This window comes from Calonectris borealis, chromosome 5, assembly GCF_964195595.1.
Source record: "Calonectris borealis chromosome 5, bCalBor7.hap1.2, whole genome shotgun sequence".
Taxonomy (NCBI): domain Eukaryota; kingdom Metazoa; phylum Chordata; class Aves; order Procellariiformes; family Procellariidae; genus Calonectris; species Calonectris borealis.
Window position 1 is genome coordinate 4,327,175 of NC_134316.1, and position 23,088 is coordinate 4,350,262.

Here is a 23,088-nt window from a genome sequence, read left to right on the forward strand (position 1 = left end):
TCTAGCATCTCTGCTTTGATTAAAGTGGGTGCTCGAGGTAACTCGGCTATTGCTCCAGATCTCAGTTCAGTGCCCACAAGGAGGGAACCCGGGTCTTGGTGACTATGGCCAGGGGCTATGGGCATGTAAAGAAATGAAAATCAACCACAATTATTTTTTTCTATGACAGTGAGAGGAGCCAACTACTTTTCAGTCTTGTGTGTCTGAATGATACATGCCTATACTCACTGTCAGAGTCACCTGAGATGCAGTAAGTGTTACTTAGTGGGGTTCAAAGAAGGATCAAAAATATATCTAATGAAGTCAGACATCAACCGATCTGGCATACTACACAGATGAAAAGAAGGCAAGAAGCATCTATTATATGCATCCTGGCCCCTACACAACACTAAATGGGAGTTGGAATGGTAAAAATACCAGACGGACTAGTTATTCCTCAAGTATTTTATCACATTTTCCTCGGGAGCACTATGATTGCAAGTCACTACCAGGGATGCGACAGTGCAGGTGAAGGACTAGTGCACATGGAGCTGTTCCTGCAGGAGCAGGTGGAGGTGACTGGGTGATCAGAGAGAGCGCAAAGCTGAAAACCTGCAGTGTTGGATAAGAAGCTGCAAGACCAGGATAAAAAATGGACTACTTTTTTTTTGAGAAATCAGTAAATAGACTAAAGGGGAGAATAATATCACTGTGAAACACTGGCTGTTCTGGCTTCGCTGAGAATTCCCTGGTCTCCTTGTTCTCCCAAGCAACGTGTTCCCGGTGGCTTATCCATATCATGCTTCTAAGAAGGATGTTGTGTTCCTGGGAGATGAGATCGATCCAGGACTGGTCCAAGGGAAAGGGCTTTGTCAATGAAGGATGCAGAAGTTCAGAGGTGTTTTGCTCTCAAGCCCTGGAGCAACCCAAGGTGAGTCACCACATCCTTCTGGACCTTGCCTTTCCTTGGTAGAGCAGAGATAGCATTTTGCACAATGGAGAACTTGATTATAGCCGGGAGCATAGTAAGTGAAAAAAAGTGAATCAAGGAGCTCGTAGGGGAAAGAAAGGGAAATTTAACAAGTATGACTTTGGGAATTTATAGTTAACACATTGGACTAAATATTTTCAAACTGGCATCACTATCAAAAACAATAAAGGTAGCCAAATCTCAGATTTGTAATGAATTTTTTTATTCTTGAATTAGCTGGGGCTGCTGGAATGTGCCATAAAATTAGACAGGATAGAAACCTGCAGTGCCACCAAGTGTAAACTATAGTTTTGCACTGCCTTGAACAGGTCAGTTTAACACGTCCGTGCTGGTTGGGTGAAAAAAATCAAACCTCTAGCCAACAAATAATGGGCAAAACCCCTGGTGTAGAATCACTTTCACTGTCAAAACATCCCATCCCAACTACCCGCTCTGTGCCACCTTCTGCTGGGGTGCAGGAGAGGACTGGAGCATTTTGTGACAGCCACATAAGCTTTGCAGGGGACGTGCACATTGGGAACAAGGAGCCAGACCCGTTTGCCCCATGCGGTCAGCTGGGCCCCTGACGAGACTGTCCTCTGGGAAAACTCCGTGAATCAACATCCTATACCTTGGTTTAAAAATATGCTTCTCTTCTCAGCCCATCTATATCACAAAGTGATTTTTCAGCCCATCGGTTTAGTGATTAGGCGTTGCTGCTGATACAAAGGGCTCTGCCAAAAACATGAAGCGAGTGCTGTGGTGCGGACAGATATTTTCTGTATTCCACCACGATTTCCGTCTGTCCTGATGCTCTCTTGACTGAATTACTTTGAGGTTTCAGTCCTGCAGCTCGTGAAGGTGCAGCCTGCATTGCAGCGTCACCAGGTACGAGTCCTCACAGTGTTGGACAGCTAGGCAGGCTCTGGGGAGACCAAAACCATTCATCTCCCGCTGCGCTCAGGTGCCTGCCTGTGTCCTCATTCGCAGCGGAGAGCACCGTGGAGGTACCACAGGAGTGAGTGGGAAAGGGTAGTTCAGTCTAAGGACAGGTGGCAGGGATGATGCTGCAGTGTGCGGGCATTTACAGAGGAGCTTTTATTTAGATGGCAGGTCTTAAATTCTGTTTATGCCCAAAAAGCCATGTACACAGAACTTTTTAGTATGTGGTTGCTTCTGAGGCACTTTGATGGCTGAAGATGTTCAGGGCTGCCTGCAGCTGAGATGTGGTTAAAGGGACCCCTTCCCAGGCCAAAAATGGGGGCTGTACTGAGCTGTGCTGATGCAGGAGCTGAGGTGGGACACCCTGCTCGGTGTCCCCAGTTTGATCTGGATCTTGCCAAAGTTGGTGGGAGAACGATCTCCCTTAGACATCAGCCAGGTACCAGGTTGCCTTCACTGTGTCCTGCTGCAGAGGCGAATGGACCGAACTGCTCTCTTGTCCTTGGCGTTGTGCTTGTTTTCAGGGAGGAGAGGGAACAGAGCATCTCCTGAGGGAGGACCAGCAGATTGCCCAGAGACGCTCCCTAAATGGGTTCAGCTGACAACTCAATATGCTCTACTGAGCGTGGCCTCTCCCCATAGGAAAACTTTTTCCTGTGTTGTGAGGATACCTGTTTAGGTGCAAACAGTTAATAACAAAGCAGCAGTAGCTGACATCCACAGATCCTGGGGTTTGTAGCATGAAGAGCACTTCATTCCCTTTACGCTGATCTTTTCCATCTGCTCTTTACTGCCTGCAAGGTATTCCCATGTGAAAAGTAGCTTGAGCCTGCCGTTTTCAAGCCTCATCCAAAAATTATGTCAAGCATGAACATTTTATCATTAAGGGCACTAATACTTTGCACATACACAAAATTTGTCTTCTGATTATCCCCAGCTTGTATTACAATGCATTTTGTAGGCACTTAGCCAAACATTTTACCTTTAGTGAGATATATGACCTGCTGTTTTGGAGAGATTGGAGGCGGGTCCAAAGCCTGTTAGATCAAGGGGAGCCTTTATGCTGGTTTAGCAGAATTTGGATCAGTCCCTAAAGGCATCACAGATGATCTGAATTATCCAAAGTGATCCTAGGCAGTTGCAAGTAGGTAGAGATCAGTTTGCAACTGCCAAGGTTCAGAAGAAGTTGGATCAGATTGTTTCAAATCATCTGATGAGAATTAGCTCAACTTAATCAAATCACAAAGCAGTTGGAAATTCAATCTAGACTAGATGGGATAGGTTTATGGACTAGATGGAAAGCTGAATATACTAGAAGAAAAACAAACAAGCAAACAAAAGAAAGAAGCTCCATTAGCTGGAAAATGCAGCTAAACAAATTCTGACCAGAACCTAGGTGTGCATTTTTTCCATTTGTCTAGAGTGAAATATTTTCAGCTATGCGGAGTCTTTAAATGAAACTGAATGTCTTTCTAAAGGAGATGCTCTACACCTCCATGCTGACCTTGCTGGCTTTACAACCTCTTCTTTGCAAAATCTTACTTAGTTGATCATAGCGATTCCTTCTTAGCCTAAAGTGATGAACTTACAGAAGTCTGAAGACATTTTAGAAACAGGTAAAGCTCTTATTTCTAGTAGACCAGAGTTTTCCTGGTAGCGACCAAGCACATGCAGAAAACTCTGAATGTACCTTGACATGGCCCATGAGTTGAGCCAGTTACTTTGTCAGGTGAACGCATTGATGGGTCTCACTCCAGCTACAGCTCGTAAAAGCCCTCATCCAATTAGTACCTCTATTAGAAATTTAGCCCAGCCCAGGTGATGGGCTAGATGACCTCATCATATCCAAATCATCCTAACTCAGTATAATTTTCTTTTCATCCAGAGAACTGGGATTACTCCCATGTCTTTCAATATGGAAGTCCCATCATCCTCCCTGCTCTGAATTTGCTCTTTGTGTCACCAGATAGCTCTTGGAAAAGGGTGACTTGCCATGTATTCCTGCCCTTTTTATTTGGAATCTTGAAACCCAAGAAGCATTACAGCAAGGTCATCTCTACCGTGAAGCAATATTTTAATGGTATCAGGTTTTAATTCCTTCATCTTCCCACCTTCCTCAACCCTGAAAGCTAGACCCAAATTTCCTGTGTAATTTGTGGCCCATTGATTTATACTGCCCAACCGCATCTCTGCTATACCAGTTAAATCACCTCACCTCTTGCCAAGTTAAATACTATAGCTTTCCCATGTTTGGTGGTAAACTCCTGCAATTAGCACAGAGGCATGTGACATTTGACTGCTGGTAGACGCTTTGCTCGTTGTCCCACTCTGGTGAAGCCCTACGTCTACTTGGAGAGGTGCCTCTCGCTTATTATTCTTTATTGTTCTGGCCACTGGAAATTCAATACTTTCCCACAAATCCTTCTCATCTGCATCCTCCCAAACCTTAGAGCCACCTACAGTGTTTGTGGTCTGAAATAAATACTCAGAAGTTTTCCCAGGCAACCGGTGGTTTCTTCCCTTCACTTCAGCTGCATTCCCTCAAAATGGAGGCTGAGATGACCAAGGCAGAGCAAATGACAGGGAGCAGGAGTGTAAGAGCAATCCAGTGGGTCAGACCATAGGTCTCACTGTTCCAGTGTGTTGTCTCTGGAAGTGACCAACACCTCAACAGGCCTGGGGAAGAGTATGAGATTTAGGCGACCTCCCCTAAGAACCTACTCAGCTCCCAAATATTTGCAGAACAGGGACTTTCTGAGCCAGACGTGACTGCCTGTAGTTCTCCTCGGTGGATTTCTGCTCCATGGACATGTCTGTGTGATACCTCAGTACTCCCTCTGCAATCCACCCTCTGGTCTTGAGGCATGAGTCCTCCGGTCCATGTTGGTGACGGTGAAAGGGGAAAAAGCTCTTTACCGTTGCACTATTCATTTACAGATTGGCTGAAATTCATGCCCTCTCCATCAATCCTCCTTTCTACGGCAAATTCCCAAGTGTCTAATAAAGTTAAATCACATCCATTCTTTACCACCAGGCATGGACACATGGTGGCATCCCCCCTGCATTTCAGAGGAAGCTGCCATAAATGGACTTCCTTCCTTCTCCCCTCTCTTCCCTCCTCCAGCTCTTCCCATCACTTGCAATAACGAGCCATTCAGCCATCGCCACATTTTCACCCCACCCCTGTGGGCTGTTTGCAGGAAATTTGAGCCCCCCCCTTTTTACACAACGACTAAGGCACTTATCTCTCCCCTTGCCTTTTGACCATCTGTCTGCATCCAGCAGCAGAAGTGCCACGCACTCACTAGCTCTCCCACCAACTCAACCTAAGCCCCTACCATCTGGAGATGATCTGTTTGTCTATTTAGACTCCAAGCTCTCCAGGGCAGGAACTGCCTCTAATTGCGTGTTTGTACCGTACCTACAGCTGTGTTGGACTGAATACATCCACTGTCATCTTCTCTTGGAAACTAAGTTCCTCCTGGGAGTGTCCAGCACTGAAAAGTAAGACCACTTGCAAATCCAAGTTGCTGGAGGCACATGCCAGAGCTCCTTGGTTGCACTTATATTAGACCACAGAAAATTATTCCAGTGACTGCAATAATCATCCAGCCCAATTTTTACTGCCAAGCTGACAAGAAGGACTTAAAAGCAGTGAAACCATTGCCTAGCATGGTGGAGCTCACATCTGGCTGAGGCTCCAAATGTGCCCAAATAATACTGCATCCCACCGGGGAAATGCCTGAGGACCCCAAATTTGCCAGTGCCTTGTTCGGTGACCTCCAGCCAATGCCACCAGGGAGCCAGGTTGAGAGGTCAGGAGTCTCCAAGTCAGATTTTGCAGGCTGAATTTCATCTTCAGTCCAGCACAGCAGGATAGCCTCATGTGTCTATACCTACTGTTCACAGCTCGCATATAACCTGCCTTCCTATTTCTGGATGATGAAGTCCTTAGGTGCTTTTGTTCGGAAAAAGTGCAAAAATTAATTGCTTCCTCCCCCCTGCTATTTAACAGTTTTAATTAAAAAAACCTGTAATTGTATTAAGGCCTCTTCTCTGAGCTATAGTCTTTTCATACCACCCCCTGTTTATAACACATTTTTCAAGCTCTATATTTTCAGTGGCACAGGGCAGGTGGTAGAAAATGGAGGTGTTATCACAAAAATAACTTTAAAAAAAAAGAAAAAAAAAAGGCTTAATAAAGTTTCTAGTATAATCCAAGAGAGAGCATGAATGTATGACCACAGAAAGTCTCCTACAGATGATTAAAAGTATTCCAATTCAATAATACAATAAAATAAAAAAGTGCATCTATATATTTTCCCATTTGGTTAACTCCGGAACACCATTTCTGCTTGTTTTGGCTGATTTTTATTCCTGCCTTTGAGTATAAAGGAATGGTAAGGAAGTTTATGAATGAGGTCCCGCTCGCATTCCAGACTCAGCTATGTACGCGGGCTGTTTTCTGCCGAGATCCTGGGATGAGGTCATTTCAAAACCACCTAGTTTGCCCAGTGTGCTAACTCAAAAAAGATTGAAATGGACAGATTTGCAGTTACTGCAATGCAAACACACATACAGTAGTTTTCCCGCATGCCAGCGTCCGCCAAACTTCAGCCTAGAAGACTCGTGGAAAGAAAGGAAAAAAAAAACCACCAAACCTTTTTCCGCTATGAAAGGCTGTTTATAAAATCGGTTTGATCAGCTCAGGAATGAGCTGAGATAATGTTTATCCACACAAACACAGAAGATCATGCAACTATCTTAACATATCAAGCTAAGATAACTACTCAGCTGAAAAAAAAAAAAAAAAAGAGGTTAGAACAACAGGAAATGGCTCATTTACTACCAGTTGCTCAGGTATTTTAAAGAGCTTCCAGAACATTTACTTTTGTGTACCTAAGAGAAAAAGGTCGCTGATGGTGGGGGAAGGCCTGGTGGGTAACATAAAAGTGACTTTCCTTGCTGAAAGAGTAAAGGCAGAAGAAGAGTTTTGTGACAAGAGGATATAAAATACCCTGCAATTCATCAGCAAGGAGAATCAAACTCCTCCGGAGCGATCGACATTCCTGGGGATTATGAAAAGGATTACGGTGAGTTGTTAGCAGGGTGAGGGAGCCACTGAAAGATGGGCTTTCCTACTGCCTTGAAATAAATGGGACAATTAAGGCTTTGGGAAAGTTAATGAGATTTTTTTCTTGAATTTTTGAGAGCAGCTGGCCAGCCTGTGTGTAGGAAAAGCCATTTATTTGAGGAGGAAAGAAAAATAGGTAGTGAAAATAAAAATGTTTGCATTCCCTAAAAATATACTTCAAGCCTTGAGAGGGGGAAATCAATTATCCACAAGGCCATCCTGCTGTCGGGTAGAAAAATCTAAGGCATTTTCTAGCTCGGGCTGCCCTCCGCTCCGTGGCGGTTAGCTGATCTCTCTGTCAGATGGGTCTCATCACGGCGGCATTCGGTGCCTCCAAGTCTTTCATGTGTTTAATCTCACAACCCACCTGTGAGAGGAAGAATTACAGTGAGGGAACCGAGGAAAAGGGCCAGACTTTTAAAGGGATTTAGCTGCCCAATTACCTGGCTCAGGGTTAGACTGGAAATCCCCAGGAGAGAAGGGTGTTGCACCTGGGTCTGCCAAGCCTTGAGTTAGTGCAGTTCTCAGGAGCAATGCCCATTTGGACCTCAGACAAGGAAGAGCTGAACATACCCGTGAATGGGCCATTGTTTCTCCCTTGGTTATTATTAAGAAATATTTTGAGCCTGAAGGAAAAAAAAAATAACAAGAATCTGAATTCAGAGCACGAAGACCAGTTCTTTCTCCTGAGGTTGAGCAGGGTCTCGCAGCATTGGTGCTTGTGTTTATTCCCAGGGGAACAATTTACAAATAACCTCCAAGTGCCATGAGGAAGTATTGCTCCTTTCTGAGTCATGGTTTTGCTGCCTCCCCGTGCACCAACACCACTCACGACTCGCCCACCCCAGACCCCTCAGGCGTGCTGTGATCTGGGTAGAGTCCTGCTAAGAGGGTCAGCACAGAAGGTGTGCAGGAAAGAAAACAGCCTATTTTCTCTCTAATTAAGAGCCACAAGACTTTTTCCCCAGGTGAGGCTTCCTCTCTTTTTCCTCCTTGCTTTTCCCTCATGCCTCTCTTCCCACGGGCACTCAGCTCAGGCTTGGCAGGTTGTGATGCATCCCAGGACATGGTACCTTGGGCAACTGGCTGAGTTTGGGCACAGCTCCCCCCATACCCACTGAAGACGTAGCTTAGGCTGGGCTGTAATCCTAGTGTGGGAGGCTGTGAGAGCAACAGGCGATGCCGCACCACCCCAGCTCTGTGGTGCCACACACCATGTGCTGCAGGAATGGGTCAGGGACATGTAGGAGTCTGACCAAGAAGACCAGAGCACTCAAACGGCGATGATTCCCGGGAGTATTCGTCCATCCTCCATGGATGAGTCTCTGTTTGGCATATGCAAACAGCCACCAAGCACAACCGCCTCTAGCTTCAGCGGAGGATTATCACCCATGTGAGTGCCCAAGGTCGCACTGTATCTCTGCAGGTCTCTGAACCCCCAGCAGGAGGTGGGACAGGTAACCACATCTCCTGTAATCCCTTCTTTTGTAGGCTGGTCATGGTAAAAGATACAAACAGAAAAGGAGAGATGACAAATTGGCATGCTATGTGTACCTGCTTGGGCATGAAGACGTATGTTTGGTTTTAATTGTTATAAGCCATCGTTCATTCATTACGGAGTCTCTGCATAATTTTTTCTCTGTCACGGTTTGACCCAGGAAACACATTTCACTCTAAAGGAATTCCAAAGCAAAATCACAAATTTCTCTAGATCTTAATTTATAAGGCAATTTTCCCTGTGAAGGGCTGCCATGGGTGTTGCATTTGATTTTTTGCCATGGCTTTGCTATCAGCTTCCGGTAAACCATAAACCCCCCTCAATTCCCTTAATCTGCAAAACGGCATGACAAAGTGCAATCAGTGTCTTATAAATCCACACTGGTATCGAGGCACTTCCCTTCCCATGCACTGTTTCTTATTAAATAGATATCTATCGGCCGGTCACACGTGCTGTGTTACATAGCTAGGTATCCAGGCAACTTACTCAAAACTTGCTGAAGTCAATGGAAAGAGTCTGCTGTCCCTACAACACCACTGGCTTTAAAATGATCTCGAGCTCTTCGTTAGGAATCAGCAGGCTTCTCCCTGGTATGTCAGCTCCTTCCACGTGGATGGAGCAGGGACTAAAGTGGAAAAGCATCAAGAAAGGATAGGACAAGGGATAATGGTTTTAAACTAGATATAAGGAAGAAATTTTTTGCGGTGACGGTGGTGAAACACTGGCACAGGTTGCCCAGAAAGGTGGTAGACGCCCCATCCCTGGGAACATTCCAGGTCAGGTTGGACGGGGCTCTGAGCAACCTGATCTGGTTGAAGATGTCCCTGCCCATGGCAGGGGGGTTGGAGTAGATGACCTTTAAAGGTCCCTTCCAACCCAAACCATTCAATGATTCTATGACTCTATGTTTCTAAAGTTGCACCAGGCCAGAGGAGTCAACACAACTGAATCCACGTGGTTGCTGTTGCCGGTTGGACGTGTCCCATTTTGTCCCATTGTGAGCAGCACGGATCAGCAGCGCGGTCGGGCGCACTGACGTGCGCAGCATCCATTGGCTCCCTGAGACAAGCTGCGCGGAGAGGTGGAGTTTTAGACAATCGGCACCCGCCTGCCAGCTGAAGTACAAAGCCTAATTGAAGAAAGCTGTTCTTTCATCCACACAAAGTATAAACAGCCAGTGTTATGGTGACAAACTTTCCAGCAGCTTCGTAGCTGCTACTCCAAGCGCTCGCATACATCGATGCTGAAAGCAGAAAAAAGAAGGCGACGTCCTTGTTTTGCAAAACCTCTCTGGCTGATTCCGGAATGGTTTTGGAGCTCATGCCCAAAATCTACACATCTGCGATGGTCCTGAATCATGTACCAGATAATTCTTGTTTGGGTCCAAACTGTGGAAAAATTACTCTTCATTTCAAGGGCTTTAAGCTCTTTATTTCCCCCCCTTCTAAGATAAGGTTATTTTTTTTCAAAACTTCTGCTGCGTTCTCCTCTTTACTGATGGCTCCATGGACATGGTGTGTGCCTTGGGCGAAGCAATTTTCTATCGCAGACCGTCCCCTCGACAGGAAGAAGTTCTCCAAACACCACCCCAAGCTCTCACAAGGGGACGAGGGTACCATTTGCCCATTAAATGGACCTGATCCGGCAAGGGTCTGCTTTGACGCTGGGATGCAGAAACCACGTCGAAGGGCTTCACTTGATGATCTAAGACTGTATTTTTGTTTTTGGTGAGTGCTGGGAGGAGTGGCAGAAGGTTAGCCTTTTCCCATCACCTTCCTGCCAGAGATACGCACGGCCCCGACACAGTACGCTGTTGGCTACTCATCACAAGGCCCCCTGTCAAAACCAGGATGGCTGATGAGCTACGAACAAGCTCACAGTTAGATAATAGATGAAAGAGTCTCAAGATAAATTAGGTGCCTCCAGAAAACCTGGCCAAATGTGTTTAAAACAGGAGATCCAACACCATTAATTCTCATCAAGCAGCTTTAAAAAAGGCAACCCGGCACTTGACTTATGCTTAGAAAACGTTATCTTTCCTTTTAACAGGGGTTTTATAGTGTATTTTGAGAAGATGACAAACAATAGGGTTATTTTGAAGTCATGCCAAACACTACATTCGCTGGAGGAGAAGAACAATGTTACCTCCTATCTGTCAACTGACCCTGCAGCCATTAAGCCATTTCACCAACAAACAATATTAATAAAAAAAGGGAAAGTACTGTTCTTAAGTTCCTTACAACCAGAGCTTGGGAAATGTCTCTGAATGAGATATTTGTCCCTTCAGGAAAGATCACTTTGTCAAAAGTGAAACTTTCTGCAAGAAAACATTCATTTCGTGACTTCTCAGGGAAGAAACTAAATCAAAAAGAAGCGTTTCAATAATTCCCATGGTCCATGCTGCAAAGGTGAAAACTTCATTTGGTTTTGCTTCCCAGCAATTTTCAGTTTCAAACTATGCCCCATAAAACTGAAATGAAATGGATGACCTCTGAGCCATCGTTCAGAGGATGGGGAGTTCTGGTAGTTTAAAGCTTCTGGAGCAGGGACCATATTTTTTCCTTTGTGCCTGTTCAGAGTGTCTGGTGTTGTACTGTAAGACAAATAAGTTTACAGCAAATAATAATGACAAATACATAACATCTTTTCACCAGTGGGAATCTTTCCTAAATTGTCCCCAGCCACAAATAGAGACAAAGATTTAAGGAGGACAGATGGGAACAGCTATTTTATCCCAATGACTTTGTAGGCAAAATGAGCACCTGCTCACAAAGCATCCAGCCAGCAGGACCGGTAGGTGTGTTATCGCTAAAAATGCTGTATCATCCCATTCAAAAAATATCAACAAATTCATCTGAACATTTTCAAGGAGCAAATTCCTTGCTCTCTCTCATAATTGGAATAAGCTCGTTCTCATGTGACGCCTTGCCTCTGCATGTATTTGGGCTGCACACACCAAAATGGCAAATAGTGTGGTCTTCAAATCAAAGGAGCTGTGTGCATAGGTAAAGCTAGAGGCAGCTGCGCCAGTGGGATTAGGAGCTAATAATAGCCACCACTTACAAAAGCAGACCGAATTGCACTTTCAATGTAAATATGAGTAATAACGATGCTATTTTCAGCTTTATTGGCACATGTCACCCCGGGTGCTCAGATTGCAAATTCAAACGCACGATAAACATGGGACAAAACCAGCTTCTTCTGGCCCTGATCCGCCCAGCTGTCTTTGCTCCACGCCGAGCCCTGTTAAATTCCCCGCAGCTCCGGGCAGGTGCAGGGCTCCGCTGGGGAGAGCTCGGTGCAAGTGCGGGGCCTTTGCAACCCGATATGCCATGGGCAAAAGCCGCTTTCATGTGCTGCGTGTTTAGGCAAGTTTATGTCTTGTGGCCGACACAAAAAAATCCACCATAAGAAAATAATTGGATGTTAATTTCCTTCAGCTTTCCCTTAATTAAGCACAATTCGAGAAAATAGTACAGTGACAAGGGAGAACAGTCATTTTTTAAGGGTGTACTTTGCTTAGGTACTTGCAGTGTTTGCATTGCTGAGACAAGGCAGGGCGGTCCCAGCCTGTGGGCTGTATATATATATAATGCCCACAGCATGGCCCGGGAAACAGAGAGCTCGTGGGCCAGGGTGGCAGCACTGGGACCGCAGCACCCCATGGGAGCAAGGGTGCACCCCGGGTGCCCAAATCCCTTGGCTGCTTGTAAAACCTGAGCAAGAGACATCGCAGCCCTCCAGACCCCCAGGGAGATGCTTGCTGGGGGTCTGTCTTTGCCCCCAATGGTCCCATTTGAGCTGAAGTCACGCAGCCCCCACCCTCGCTTGGCACCTGGTGCCTCCTCTGCCTCGGGTGCCCCGGCTGGGAGAACTTCCCCTGACGGCGGCTCCTGTGCTGCTCCTGCCTGAGCTGAGAACGGATTACTTAATTAACGATCCAGGAGTGCCAGGTGAAAGCCTATCTATCCGGAGCGAATGTGCCCCGGTTCCTAGGCGTGTACACATGTGGTATCGTTTTTCCATTATTTGGAACATACAGAACTAAATTAATAACAGTTCCTACAAGGCCCTGGGGCTCTCCGTGGAAGAATTTTGATCTCCTTAGGAAAGGCTCACCATTTCTCATAGGAGAGATGCACTTGACTCCTGACCTCTTTTCAAAGGCACCTGTGTGAGCTTTTAAAATCCACTACCACCAATTATCCACTTTCAACCTGAAGTGTTTAAACCTCGGACCACATTAACTGAGCTTAGCACATAGCCATGTCATTGCAGACTTCCTGATGTGAGGAGATGCCTTGACACGGCTGAAAGAGAGTTTAGGGATGAGGCATGAGATTATCAGCTTCTCCTCCTGACAGCTTCAAACAAAGGAGCCTTTTAGCCACCTGGTTTGTGTCTCCCACACCTGCATTAAGATTGGGAGACAAACCTTTGTACTGCTGCCTTGATCCTATTATTTGCATGTACCTGTCCACAGTCACCCTGCATCACTTAATAGCCTTCAGAGAGACCAAAGGGAAGAAGATGCACATCTACTATTTCTCTTTCAGGTTTAATACCTTTTCTTTTCTTTTCTTTTTTTTTTTTCTCTCCAAGGCTGCAAGACTTTTAGGACACTACAGCATTTATTTAAACTCTAAGGAGATTTTTTTGGCATGGGGGATGGAGGAGGGGAGACTGTGAGAAGGCTGAAGATGTGGATGAGGCATGAAAAGGGAGAGGAGGCCATTTTAAGGGTTTCTGGCTGGATTGCAGAGAGCAAAACCCAGCACCCGCTCCCAGCACCGGGCAGATGTTTGGCTGTGGGACTCCTCCGCTCCTGACCCTGAGACCGCATCCATTCCCTGGTCCCTGTGAAGAGACACCGGCAGCTCTCCCCACCGCTGCCTCCAAGTCCAGACAGCGAGGGATGTCTGCACTCGAGGGGCTCAACCTGCACCCCAGGCACCTGCTCCCCTTCCCAGCCCCTGTGCCAGGGTGCAACCTCATTCCTCTCCAAGAGGCGGCACCGCCCTCTTATACCCATGGGCTCAGATGCCCCAAGAAGTCAGCTGTAAGGCCAGATTTAACCTGGATGCAGAGTTCCCCTTCCATCTCCCTCTGCCCGCCGGTGAAATTAGCTTTGTCTTCTCTGTCCCAGAGCTGAAGGAATGTCTAGATTTTAAATTAAGTTCATATTCTCTTTCCCATGCTCACAGAATTAGCCAAAAGGAGAGAACGTTATTAACCTTCCGGATCCAGCCCTAGCTGACAAGGTGTCTATGCAAGGGGAGATTTCAGCTGTAGCCTGTGTATATACATTGCTGCATTTCAGCTTCAGCCAGCTCCTTGACTCATCAATGTAACTGAGTAAGGTAGAAATATTAGAGTTGCATTCATATTCCAGGCCTGGTTTAAATCACTAGCATTGTGGAAAGCTCTGGATAGGTCCAAAAAAAGGAGGGAAGAAAAGAGTTTTCTGGTTCTAGTTTTTCATATTTTCTTTTCCCCTCTGAAAAGTGAAACCCTCCAGCTGCCCGGCATTGCACAATGGCCCAAATGCTGCGAGTTCCAGCCCTAATCCCAGCCCGCTTTGCACGCCAGCCCCAGCAGAGCTCGGCAACGTGCCCCGCCGCCACTGCGCTCCCCCAAGCCCTCCCCTTCCCGAAGCGTCAACTGCTCCTGCGGCCAGCAGCAAGTGGCTTGTCCCCATCACCGGACCACGGTATTTGGCCTGTGAAAGTTGTCCATCAGCTGCAAGAAACATAGGAGGAGGACAAAGAACAGGGTCAGCTCCCTTGGCCACTCTATGATTTGTGCTGTCGCAGGAAGCAAAGTGGGTGTAAATCTCCAGATTTCGGTCATGTGTTGTACATGCTTTCCATTATGGTCAAAGGAGTGCTGCCAGGGATCCACCAACGTGCCAGGTGGGATGAACTTGATGACTCAGCCAAGAAACGCCCCAATAAGGGGGCTGATCCTCAGCAAATAGTGCTGTACCAAATGCCATCCCCTACTGAAGAGCAAAGGCTCGACCAGAAGTCAACAGCACCAGAGGGAAGGGATGGGCTGTGGTTAAAGATATGTGCTGAGCCTTCCAAGAGGGATGGATTTAGTTCTTCTTTTTGGCTTAGCTTTCCTATGATCATGACGTCAAACGAATCACTTCATCTTCTGCCACCTCAGCGCCCCATCTGTTAAAGCATATTTATAGTATTTTTCTCTTTTCTCTCGCCCTTTGTCTTTTTTATTCTGATTATGAAGTCCTCAGAGCAAGGTTGTCTCTTACTACACAAGGTCCATCAGAAGAGGGCTCTGACCTGAGTTCTTGCTGCTGGAATACAAATATTATCTAGACGGTAATGCAGTGCCTACCATGTTTATGACACTGGTTGAGAAATAGGCATTACTATCCATGGAAAATTTTGATTTGAATGAAAATGTTGAGTGGTTTGTTTGGAAACGGAGAACCCTGAACACGGTTTCCATTTTTCCCAGAAAAATCTCTGAAGGAAGTTTACAAAACCCAGAAATTCTTGTGAAATCAAAAAGCATTCAACAATCAGTGCTACAAAGTAAAACAAAAGACAATATCGTCTGTCCCACGGGCGGATTTCCTTCCTCCCCGCAATTCGCTGGAAACCCTTTTCTGTCGCCCAGCCTTGGTCAGGGCTCTCATTCCAGAGGAATCGCTTCTGCGCTTGTGTGTCAAGAAAAAATCTGTTTCCAATAGGCGGTAAAAGGTCTGCTCATCGTACTCCTGTTTCACAAAAAGCACTCCCAGCTCCTCGCGGCGGCACACTGGCAGTGTCTCACAGGGCGTTTCGCATTCGTCCGACCATCTGCAGAGCTGTGCCGGGTCTGGGAGGCTCAGAGTTGGCCCAAGACCAGCTTGTGGAAAGGGTCTGTGCTTCAACGCGATGCTCTGTCCTTCTCGACCCAGCCGGCCGTGGCTCTACCCGCAGCTTCCCCTTTCCTGCTGCTGCAGGGAGCTGCCGGGGATGAAGACGGACAAATCAAGATGTTTTCACCTTGCTTTGCCTCTTCTTGGAGTTTCCCACCAGAGCAGCAGCAGCTCCTCGGGAAGGGTTAAAGCTGCCCATGTACATTTTTGTCTTCCTGCATGTTTTAAACTGAAGTTCAAAAGAAAACCTGCAGCGTGCAAATTAATACCTCAGTACCTGTAGGCTGCAAAATAGTTTAGGGAGCATCAGCAGATCTGTCTTAAATTTAGCTACAGGACATAATTCTACCTTTCTCCAAGCAGAGGAGGTGGTTTTGTGCAGAAAATAATGTGTCTGTAGTTTTCTCCCCATCATAGACAAGGCTGTGGTCTTACCTGCAAACCATGTTGCCCCCAAGTCAAGGAGCACACCAAGGACTTGTGCCGGAAACGGTGTCCTGCTGTCACCAAGAGGTAGCCCTTCAGGAGTGATGGGGGAGATCCAGAGCGCTCTTTCCTCCCGCTTCCTGCCCCACCGCCCCCAGGGTGTGCTGCCCACACCATCACCTTGTCCTCACCATACCTCCAGGAGGTCTGTCCACCACGCAAGGCCCCGTTTGCAAGTATTCAGGAGCTTGTTAATCACCCGGAGTCGTAAAGTTCCTCAAGTGGAACCGACGGCTGGGCAAGAAGCATCTATTTGTTCCATCTCTCCATCCTCAGGAAGCCAGAGCATCACCAGAGGAGGTCAGGGCGGATTCCCAGAAATGTGACCCATCCTCTCAGCAATGTGAGTATAATTCAGAGCGTGCCACGGGCTTGCCGGCACCTCCGGAGTTTGCTGTCATGACTTCACGAAGTGCTGCACTCCCCCAGGAAGAGCAATCCAAAGAGGAGGAGTCCGGTGGTGCCTCCGCTGCCCTCAGACAGCGGGGGCTCGTGATTGTGTAATGTTTACATGACCACAGAGCTCACCATGGCTACATAGACCTCGGGAACAACAGCTCCAGCCCGTGTGCTCGCAGGAGAGCAGACCTCTTCCCCTTGAGCCAGAGGAGCCTGAGCTTGTCTGGACAAGTAGCTGAGTGCTGCCTGTGTCACAGGGAGAGCCAGCAAAGCCCCGCACACCCTTGTGTTGGTGTTCTCCATCTCAGAGCCACAATACACTTCCAAAAAGGTCGTTTGCACAACTGGGATTTCTGCGATGCCCTTATCCTGCTTGCAGTGCATGCCGTATAGCCCCCAGGTCCCTCGCTCGCACCTCAGATGTGTTTTGGGAAGGTGCTGGGGTGTGCACGTTCTCTGAGCTGCCTGCTTCACAACATCGCCAACAGTGGACAGAGGAGGAGGGATGGGACCCGCTGATCTACGCACCTGCACATGGCGGGTGCAAAAGGTGCAAATGCTCCGCACAGCGTTGCAAAGACACAGCGAAATCACACAGTGTCAGGGTGGGTTCTGTTTAAGGGACCACCGTGTGGAGTCCTTGCTCAGCTCCAGAGCCCAGCCTGATCCTGGCACAGTCATGTCACTCCTCCATATGGCTGCAGAGCACAGACCCATTAATGGGCTTCCTTCATCTATTTATTGAGCTTCCTTTGCTCCCTCCCCATCCTCTTGAGTTCATCTCTTTGTAGTCAGCTTTGTCCGATTTCTCTCACCCAGGTAGCACAACTGTGATCTAGGAATGCTCGAGGATGCATCCTACCATCCTGCCTACAGTCCACAGCGGACAATATTTGAGACAGGTCAGATGGACTCCCAGTTGAGGATTTGAATGGAAAAGGAGGATAGATATAGGCTTTGCAAAGGATGAGTGGGTGCTGAAGCATTCGTGGTGCAGAGGACTGGAGGAAGCCTGGAGAGGCTTGGTCTCTTGCAGGGTGGAGACCTGAACAGCAACTTCTTAGGCCTGTTCTTGAATTTTTCTTGCATTTCTTGATCACATCCCTATTGCCTGCCACCGTATTCCCGATATTGCAATGTATAATTCCGATTGGAAATGTGGAAATGTGGCTGTATATGAATATAGTGGCACAAAGAAATAGCTAGCAGAAGGTATTGAACCTGCCAAGTAAACGCCGAGGGCAGATTTCCCGACTGCCCAAGCAGACTAAGCTCCACATCCCGCCGTCTTTGGGCAGCTGCTGGGCTGGCAGCCTGATCTGGTGCCCAGCAAACTCCAGCTCTCCAGCCAGGAGAGGGCAGGGCTGTATCCACACACCCCAGCCAGAGCATCACGGGTGTTCGTGCAGACAAACCCCTGACTGATTTTGTTCCAATAGAGATTATGGGCTTGACTTGACATAGAACAACTTCTGATGGCAAACATGGGGGTGGGATGTGTTGGCCAGTCAGAGGTTGTTTTCTTTGGTTTGTTTCTTGTTGATTTTTATGGAGATTTTTCCCAAAGTGTTTAGGGCTGGTACCTTTTTGAGCTCCAAATTTGGGTAAATAAATGTCCTGGTGAACAAAACCAAAATCTTTCCCAAACCACATCTTCTGGGAAAGAAAGGGATTGGCCACTGAGACAATCCCTGGGGAGCCTTACGGGGACAAGTCATACACGCTGCCATTCAGAGGCCCTTTTTTCTCATTTCCCTAAACTCAAAAACTCACAGAATCTTCCTCTGTGTCATGAGGCCTCTTTTTTATCATGTTGGGGTAGGATTTTTAATCTGAAGGTTGTTTGGCCTTTTCAGGCTCTCCCAACCCCTCAAACCTGAAGGCCCAGTGATCTTCCTGATGGACCACACTGCAGGCATCCTTGACAACCTTCTCCTTCGCTCCCAGGGTGGCTCTTTCCCTGCCTCCTCTTAGATGGCTCTCTAGCAGCAGGCATTCATCCACTCCCACCTCACGACCAATCTTCTATAGATCCTTATAGCAGAGGTGCAATACATTAGTGCGGCTGGTTTTTGCAAAGCTCTGCCAGACTTGGAGGGCTTTTCCAATCTTTGTGAGCTGCAGGCCACCAAAGGTTGGGTGGGAGTGTTGATCTGCTGGAAGGTAGGAAGGCTCTGCAGAGGGACCTGGACAGGCTGGATCGATGGGCCGAGGCCAATGTATGAGGTTCAACAAGGCCAAGTGCCGGGTCCTGCACTTCGGCCACAACAACCCCAGGCAACACTGCAGGCTTGGGGAAGAGTGGCTGGAAAGCTGCCCAGAGGAAAAGGACCTGGCGGTGCTGGTTGACAGCCGGCTGAACATGAGCCGGCAGTGTGCCCAGGTGGCCAAGAAGGCCAACGGCATCCTGGCCTGTATCAGAACTAGTGTGGCCAGCAGGAGCAGGGAGGTGATCGTGCCCCTGTACTGGGCACTGGTGAGGCCGCACCTCGAATCCTGTGTTCAGTTTTGGGCCCCTCACTACAAGAAGGACATGGAGGTGCTGGAGTGTGTCCAGAGAAGGGCAACGAAGCTGGTGAAGGGCCTGGAGCACAAGTCTGATGGGGAGCGGCTGAGGGAACTGGGGGTGTTTAGCCTGGAGAAGAGGAGGCTGAGGGGAGACCCCATCGCGCTCTACAACTACCTGAAAGGAGGTTGTAGCGAGGTGGGGGTTGGTCTCTTCTGCCAAGTAACAAGCGATAGGACGAGAGGAAATGGCCTCAAGTTGCGCCAAGGGAGGTTTAGATTGGACATTGGGAGAAATTTCTTTACTGAAAGAGTGGTCAGGCCTTGGAACAGGCTGCCCAGGGAAGTGGTTGAATCACCGACCCTGGAGGTATTTAAAAGACGTGTAGATGAGGCGCTTAGGGACATGGTGTAGTGGGCATGGTGTGTTGGGTTGACGGTTGGACTTGATGATCTTAGAGGTCTTTTCCAACCTTAATGATTCTATGATTCTATGATTCTATGAAAGGTGGTATTTAACTCTGGTGCACAACCCAGCCCAAGCCCGTGGTGGTGATGGAGATTTGTGGCCATTTCCCTTCTTCCAGGTAAACCCACAGCATGGTTTAAAGAGAAAAGAAGCGGCGCAAAGGATTTGGAGGTGTTTTCAATGACTGAAGACCGCGCAGGTGAAGCCCTTCTCAGGGTAAGGGCCAGAAGTGGAGTTCAGGGAAAATAAAGGCTTGTCTACATGGCTTTGCCATGAAGCTGGGGATCACGCAGTACAGCTCTTTCTGCGACAAGGTTGAGAAACTTGCTAGCTGAGGGCTTAAATCAGTGCTTCCAGTGAAGCAGGCTCTCCCTAGAACAAGACTCCTTGGGATGACTCTGTTCAAACGCTGTGGTTTTTTGCATACTTTAAAGGCCCAAACTAGATTGATAAAGACTCACACACCAGGAGTCACAGTCACGGAGATCCCTGAGTACTGGTACATGATGGCCCTTCAGGTTAGACTCTTTGCCTGGCATTTAGGGCAGGAAAACAAGGAGTGAAAACACACACAAACAAAAAAAAAAAGCTATGGGGACCATGCACCACCCATGTGGAGAGCTCCAGATGTTCCCATCACCAGCCCAGCAGCCACCAGTCTATTAGACGCTTATTAGCAAGTGTAGACACTGGCAGCAGCAAATCTGGGAGCCTACGGTCTGCAAAACTGCCCCTCTTTTCCCTCCCCAGCCCTTTCTTTGAAGATCCCCCAGCCTCCTGCTGAACACATCTTGTGGAGATGCCTCTAGTGAGAAGTTCCTCAGCACCACCCGGTGCAGTGAGGGTATAGCCTCTGAGGATGGATGGTATCCAAATGTTTGGCAGAAATTCCAACTTTCCTTACTTTTAGGCGTATCTGTGGCTTTTTGATACTGTAAACAACTGACATAGGCATGGAAGAATAGTGTATCTGAAACAGTTTATACAAAAGAATTCCATCTGTCAGTCTGTTTACAGTTCACATGTGAAAAGGCAAAAATCTTTAAAAGGAAAACCCCGGGGGGAAAAACATTTTTTTATATATATGTGTGTGTATATATACCCCATACATATATATGGGATACGCTACAAATAATCATTGAAGTGGAACAGTATCAGTGTAGACTTTTTTTTTCCTCTTGAATAGCAGTATTCTTTTTTTTTTTCCTGGTGTAAATTAAATTTTCCCAGTTTGCTTTCTAACTTATTCAAAACAGCACAAAGAAAGCAGACTGGAATTAACAGGGTGGTTTGGGTTTTTTTTTCTTTTTTTTGCAAAACACTTTCCAGTTTTAAAGTTCTCCTAAAGCTTCTTGAAACTGTGCATTAGATCATGGTATTGCAGTGAAGAAGAAATACTGCTATTACACCCTTGAGAATAACCTTGAAACCCAGCCGCTGTGTTATCTAGAAGGGGATTTTAGAAATTGCTGTGAAAGCTTTAACTTCTGCTTGGACAGCCACCAAGGAAAGCCAGAAATGATCCAGGTTTCATGTCTTTTCCCAGGGGAAGAAAAAATCCTGTATAATTATCCACCTCACTCCTAAACGCCAAAGGGCAGAACCCTGGAGGCAAGCGCGGTAAAGACCTGATTTTGTAATGTTTGTGCTGAGCTGAAACAAACCCAGATAATATACAAGCTCATATATAGGTGTCACGTAGGTTGGAGGCACAAGCAGCCAGGGATGTTTTTAGCCCCGCTGTTCCTCTCTCTGGACCCAATCCTGTGGGTGCAACCTGCATGGAGGAGCGTTAAAACTCTTTGGTGCTCAGCAAGGATGAGGGATTTGTCCTCAGCTGAGAGGACCCCTGCACTGCTAGTGGTAGACACGTGTTGAGGACCAGGGCTCTGGATACATCACTGGGGAGGGTGGTTCAGACATGGTTCAGAGATCAGACATGGGTTTTCTACCTCTGGAGCATGAGTTTTTACACAGACAGGTGTGACGGTCCCCCCGACCGCACATTCAGTAAGACCCCAAGCAAGCTGGGGAGGCTGCGAGAAGAGGGTTGTCTTCTCACAGAGCCACCACCGAGGGCAGACGGGATCAGCACCACTCCACAAGCATTGCGTTCATCCAAAGAGTAGCAAGTGTCCCATCTCAGGCTCCTCTTGCCCTCCTGGCCCTACTGGTTTGGCTGCTGCTGAAGGCACAAGGGAAACTCAGAGTGCAGCACATCTCAGGTCCTACTCTAATGGCCAGTGTTGCATTTGGCTGTTTGTTTTTAGGAGCCCCACGGATGAAGCGAGATGGCTAACAACACAAATATTTACATGTGGCAACCGTTTGTTTTAATTGCACGGGCTGAAATCAAGGTTGCCCCCACAGCAACAGGAGGAAGCAGGGGGTGTTTTTATGTTTTACCAGAGCCCAGCCAGCCTTGGGAGGTGAAGGAACAACGTTGCCCACCAGCTTGACCAAACATGTGCTCCTCATATTCCTCCACCATGAAACAGCTCTTTTTTCTTGTGTCTTGGCAGAGTGACGAGCCTGCAATCCTGGTACGATAACATCCCACTTCTGTGAAGCTCCACGGGGCCAGATTCATCCCGTATGTCTCACATGGAGCAGCAACAAGTGTGAAGCAGTAACACACCTGTGCCCACTCCTCTGCAGATGTTCTGAGCTCTCAGAGACCTGCTTTCTGCTCCATATTTGCACAGTGCATAGCAGGGCAGTCCCAAAGAGTAGGAGAAATAATAAATACATTGAGGTTTCTAATGGAAGGTTGTTGCCTGCATGGTGTAGCATTAGGGGGGGACTTTGTTTGGGGCTGGTGTTGGCTGTAATTTTTCCCAAGACATTTGCCCAAACTGAAAACTCTGAGCAGAAAAAGGTCACCTCTTTGGAATGTCATGTTTTCCAAATCACTTCCTATCTCCTTATCCAAAGCTGTGTGCAACCAGAACTGTTCAGTTGCTAAGAGACAATGAAAAATTGAAGGAAAGATGCTGATCGTTTAACATCAAAAAAAACCAAAAAACCAAACCCCACAAAAAACCAAACCAAAACAGAAACAAATATTTTTAGAAAAGCGTTGATAATAATCATGTTCCCATTGTTTGCCAGCCTTTGCCCTATTTTGCATCCTATTAAGATCTATGTTGAAATGATATTGCAGAATCTCCAAGACCAGGGATATTTCTTAAAGGAAAAAGAAAATACCGATATTGTGTATTTTTCTCTTTCTGTTTTGGGAGATGCTGTCACAGTCTTACAGTCCCTGAGACCAGCATCGCTATGATGGGAGCAGCCAAAGGTACGAACTGGAATTTAAACTCTTGAACTGATATTTTCTGGAGAGGTGAGAAAGTGGTTTTCACCAGAGATACCTTTCCTGGGTAGAGCTACTAGAACAAGTTCAGCTTAATTTAGGGCGAGGAGAAACCTACTCTTGGACTACCCTGTGCTGCCAGATGTGGACCCCAAATAACCTCTCTGTTGAGAGGCAGCTGTGCTGCCCAGGGAGGAGTGACCTGTGCCACCACCATGTCTGGACATTTGCTGGGTCAAATGGGTGCCTTTGTGTTCAGAAGATCTTTCATTCATCAGTACACAGGATTGTCCCAAGCCAACCTGGCTTCAGCTGAGACCAGCTGGGAGTCAGTCTTGCAGCTCATTAGAGAGTGGCAGTTTTATTTGTCTTTTTAATTTATTTGGCATGTGAAGGCTTAATTCCCCTTGTTTTGCCATGCAACCCCTTTTTGAGGGTGTCTTCTGTGCAACTATCCTTATTTTTTTTAGGATGGGGTTGGTTGTGATTTATGGGTCATTT

At 47.2% G+C, this 23,088-nt stretch overlaps 1 long non-coding RNA gene across 1 annotated transcript; it reads left to right on the forward strand.

Annotated features, from left to right (window-relative positions):
- Positions 1-716: 716 nt before the first annotated feature.
- On the forward strand, positions 717-22,324 carry LOC142083216 (uncharacterized). Its single transcript, XR_012673997.1, has 2 exons — positions 717-910; positions 21,794-22,324. It is a non-coding gene; the product is annotated as an uncharacterized LOC142083216 (long non-coding RNA).
- The last annotated feature ends 764 nt before the right edge of the window (positions 22,325-23,088 follow it).